Raw genomic sequence first — 5,458 nt, 5'->3', positions numbered from 1 at the left:
TAGCTGCGAATTCGTGCACCACCTTCAAGGAAGATTCTAAATTATCAATATAACCACAAGTTATTAATCTATAGATACTGACGACTAAGTAATGCTAACCACAGTAAAGAATATTTGTTTGAAATTTTTTAACACTTACTCAGAAAAATGCTCGAACTACTTGACTTTCAAAGCTCATAATTAACGTGTTTACACACTGATATAATATGGTTGTTAAACATTACAAACCTGTAATCGTATAAGACACTATACACCTCGTGTGCTTGCATTAACTTATCCAAAAATATATTTATTTCAAGCCTAAATATTTCGACATGTTGTTGACATTTAATAAATTTTAGAATCACAATTTCCGGTTAAGATTTGACTAAATACCAAATTCTTGATATCGTCAGGTAAATATGCTAAACCAGAGTCATATAAATACCACCCACAGTACATAGTTAACCCATTTCTAAGATCATTAAAACGTAAAAAAAAACTTATTGAAAATTGACGATACTCTATGTTTTCTTCTCTCGAGTTCCGGTTGTTGCCCTCCGGCACTCTTAATTGTACCGTAGTTTTAACTCAATCTTATTAAAATAAGTTCTCATCACTTGCTCCTCGATTTTTTATATGTCGCCATCGAGGAGCAAGTGATGAGAACTTATTTTAATAAGATTGGTTTAAATCATCCCTTCGTAAATTTTACGGACGCCATTACGAGTTGGTTGACTGTATGAAATATCCGTTTCACAGATGATATCGGATATGTCCATAATGTCGTGACTACAATCCTGTTCCCTTTTCACAAATGTGACGTACCGAATTAGACTATTAACCGGGTTTGTATTAACATGAGCAACGCTACGGGTGCAAAATGCAAAATGTGGAGCAGGATCTGCTTACCCTTACGGCGCATCTGATATCAGCCCCAGTTTTCGGTGGGGGTTGTGTTGCTTAGTCTTTAGTTTTCTATATATGTTGTGTCTTGTGTCCTATTTTTTGTCTGCTTGTCTTTTTCGTTTTTAGCCATGGCGTTGTCAATGTATTTTCGAAGTATGAGTTTGAATGTACCTCTGGTATCTTTAGCCCCTCTTTTGGGTCCTACATCTTATCTGCATGCCCTCTTTTTAATGTCGCGGATGAAGATCTGGATGGAAACTTAAGAATAATGAGCAAAATGTGCAACATAAATCACAGGTACTTGGGGACAGGTCATTTTAAAGCTCTCCCCTTCACAGTTTTTCAAATCAGTTATTTTTTTTTTGTTTTCCTTCAACTTCAATAATTTACGTTTATTTTTTTTTTTATTACATAGACATAATTATGCTAGAAATAACTTGTAATTGCTATTTACTTCCGATTCCAAGTTTTTTTTTTATCTACAGTTGTCACTGATGTATTATATTTAAGTTCATGTAACTTATGATAGAATAACAATCAGAACGCATCCAACTTTCAACGGGTTAAGATGCTTAAAAGTTCCCATTAATTTTGTTTAATTAAAATGTCTTTCTAGTGATGTTTTATTATGTTACTATGGCTGTCTTGAGCATCACGTCTGGTTTCTGTTTGTTTGTTAGGTGTATTTCTGTCTTGTATCGATCTAATGAGTTAAGCCCTTTTCAACTGATTTTATAGTTCGTTCTTATGTTTTACTTTTTACAGGTGCCATCACGAGTTGGATGACTGTTACGGAATATCCGTTTCATAGATGCTAGCGCATATATTTGTAATATCGTTACTACAATCCCTTCCCCTTATCTCGAAAGTGACCTACTGTATTAGATTTGTAGGTTTGCAGTGTTTGAACTAGCATGATGAACATGACGGTAACCACATGTGAAGCAGGAACTGCTTACCCTTCCGGATCACTTGAGAGCAACATGATGGTAACCACATGTGGAGCAGGATCTGCTTACCCTTCCGGAGCACTTGAGAGCAACATGACGGTAACCACATGTGGAGCAGAACTGCTTACCCTTCCGGAGCACTTAAGAACTACGCTAGTATTCTCAATTGAATTATTTCATATTATTTATTTCGGTACCTGTATAGCCGACTCTACGGTATTTTGTTTTCTCATTGTTGAAGACCGTACGATTGCCTATAGTTTCTTACATCCACTTCATTGAACCTTGGTGGATAGTTATTTCATTGGAAATTATACCACATCTCCTGGTTTTAATACTGTTGTGCAATAAAACAAATGTCAAGTTTGAAAGTAAAATGTGTACTAATGCTGTTGAGAATTTGTTTCTTCTGATATTGATATGAAGGTGCTGTCCCTTTCAAATAATGATCAATAATATGCACTTAACGATTTTTTGAAAACGCTTATTATATTGTCAAATGAATGCCCAAAGTTTAAATAGAAGTGACAAATCCGATAACGTACATTATTTGTCCAAAATGTTATTGATTGTGTAACGGTTGATTCGAATGGGCTTTAAAAGTCTTTTTAAAAATCACCAGCCCTGTATAAGGACTGACCATCACAATAACAGGACCGAGCAAGGCAGTACAGCCAGTCATGGTCGTTGAACACTTCTATCGTCGCAACAGGACCCACAAATTGATAAATTTCTACGGTTTTTCTTAAAGTATTTTTTCGTGCGCATGGTGCGGATTTTGGTTGAAAAGGCGGACTCATGGAGCACTTTTGTCTACTATTATTCAAAATGAACGAGCATTAACAACCATTACATTCTAGTTGCAATAAAACATGAACATAAATGATATTAAGGGTAGTGAACCATGGAAGTTATATAACTGTATGAAGGTTACAATTGTTTTTCCTATGTGTGTTCGTCATTTGCAGGTTGAGGGCAATTTAGACATTCAATATATAATTAGAACGGTTTGTTAACGCATTTTTGACTAGCCCTTTCTGTTACACTTATACGTGTAATAATGGTTTAAAGTTATACCAAATATACGCTAATATGAGTAAATGCTTAATAATTTATATCTACAAAATATTTTAATACCAACTACATCGAATATAACATGTATAACATTTATAAATGTTAACAGTTACAAAAAATTGAAATTAAAACCAGTTATGTTCTTTTTCACGGGTTCAACCGAACATAAAGCATTTCTTTTCTATACAAGGCTTAATAACACAAAACACAAATATACTATGGGATGTAGGTTTGCAGCATCCAGTCTTTTAATAAAACATTCGGAACATAATAACATGTGGAAAAAAAATTTAGAATGGCAGGTGTTACGCCAAAAAACGGTCCTTATCACATTCTCTTGCCTAGAAGTATGATCAACAGCCTGAACAATCTACAAAATATAATTACAAAAATTAGAAACAATTCGCAACTACATTTAAATGAATGAAAAGAGAAATTGATTAAATACTGTAACTTTGGACAGTATACATGTGCATCTATTGAATTGTACAATTCTATAAGAATAATCTTAATATACATGTGAAAGACAGTACCTATAGAACAACAAGTGGTTTTTTTTTTTTTTTTTAAACAAAAACAAAATAAAAGTCAAACAGACCTTAACAGCAATTGAATTAAACGTGTAGACTGATTGAATGCAAACCGTCGAATGATTTAATTCCCGCTTAGGTATGCACGGGTGAATCCACCCGTGCAAATTACTACGCATAACGGTATTCGTTAAGCCTTATAACGAAAAGAAATTTATTTATGTTCTTTTTCACGGGTTCAACCGAACATAAAGCATTTCTTTTCTATACAAGGCTTAATAACACAAAACACAAATATACTATGGGATGTAGGTTTGCAGCATCCAGTCGAGACAAAAGGCGAAAGAGTGTATATTAGATGCTAAGGTATAAGAAACAGACTGTATTTCACCTATCCGTCTTTAGAATTTCGGCTCGCCAACGGCCATTAACTTTGAAAAGCATATCTGAAACACCGTTGTTTGCGGTTGAGAAGCGCCTCCTCTTCGTAAACTATACAAACTAAATTGTTTTTGTCTAACCCTATTGCACCTAAAGCTTCTCTGGCTATAGTATAAGATGAAGGCTTATATATTTTACTCAATACTAAGGTATCTTTTGGGGGCTGCAAAGAACAAAAATGTACTCCGAAGAATTAATCTTAAGATTGCTAATTAAGTCACAATAATATTTAAAAAAAAAAAATTAACAGGATAAGTTGGTATATCCGTATTTGCTATCATAACTATACTACCTTGTCTATAAATATCGGTCTTGCCATTGTGAACTATGATTTCAACGTGTGTTTTATGAAAATTGATATCACTCATTATTATAAGCAAGAGTTCTTTGTATCTAAAAAATCAAGCATGCATAAGCCAATTATAACATACAAAGTAACCTACAATAGGACAGGTTAGAATTATCATGATACAGGTTAAATAGGAAGTTAAATTCTTTCTTTTGTATGGTTTTCGCCTATCCTTCAAGTACAGAAAATCACGACCAGGTCCGTGATACAAGCGGCCAGGTCCGCATATTAAACACATTTACAATGTACAATTTACTGTTACCAATACCAAAAAACAAAAATCGGCAAGGTCCACATAAAGAAATTTTTACTCAAAATTAATTAATTCATTTTAGCATCAAGTTTCAATACAACATGGAAAGATATGCAATATCCTATCCTTCAAGGACAGAAAATCCCAGCCAGGTCCGCATATAAAACATATGTACACTGTACAATCTAAAGTTACAATATGAAAAAACAAAAAAGTGGCAAGGTACGCATAAAGAAAGTTTTACTCAAAATTCATTCATTCATTTTAGCATCAAGTTTCAATACAAGACATGGAAAGATATGCAATGTCCTATCCTTCAAGGACAGAAAATCACGACCAGGTCCGTGATAAAAGCGGCAAGGTCCGCATATAAAACATAATTATGTATACTGTACAATCTACAGTTACAATATAAAAAAAACAAAAAAGCAGCAAGGTCCTCACAAAGATATTTTTATTAAAAATTCATTCATTCATTTTAGCATCAAGTTTCAATACAAGACATGGAAAGATATGCAAAATCCTATCCTTCAAGGACAGAACATCACGGCCAGGTCCGTGATAAAAGCGGCCAGGTCCGCATATTAAACATATGTACACTGTACAATCTACAGTTACAATATCAAAAATCAAAAAGCGGCAAGGTCCGCATAAAGATTTTTTTCTCGAAATTTATTCATTCACTTTAGCATCAAGTTTCAATACAAGCACATTTGAAATAAACCTATAATCGTTTAAAACCGAATTCTCAGCACATCCCCTGTTCAAAAAAAAATTTAGAAGGGGTTTTATACTCAACAAAGTCTTGCACTAAACCAACAAACTTGCCGGTGTCAACAGACTCCAGTATCGGCCAGAAAACTGTCGATTTCAGGTAAGGGATACCCAATGTACCGTTAGCTTTACATAATTGAATATGTTTTACAGTGTAAGCTATTAAAGATACATGTGACAAGAGCAAATTATTATCGAT

Source organism: Mytilus galloprovincialis, chromosome 13, assembly GCF_965363235.1.
Source record: "Mytilus galloprovincialis chromosome 13, xbMytGall1.hap1.1, whole genome shotgun sequence".
Taxonomy (NCBI): domain Eukaryota; kingdom Metazoa; phylum Mollusca; class Bivalvia; order Mytilida; family Mytilidae; genus Mytilus; species Mytilus galloprovincialis.
Note: the sequence above shows the minus strand (reverse complement) of the source record.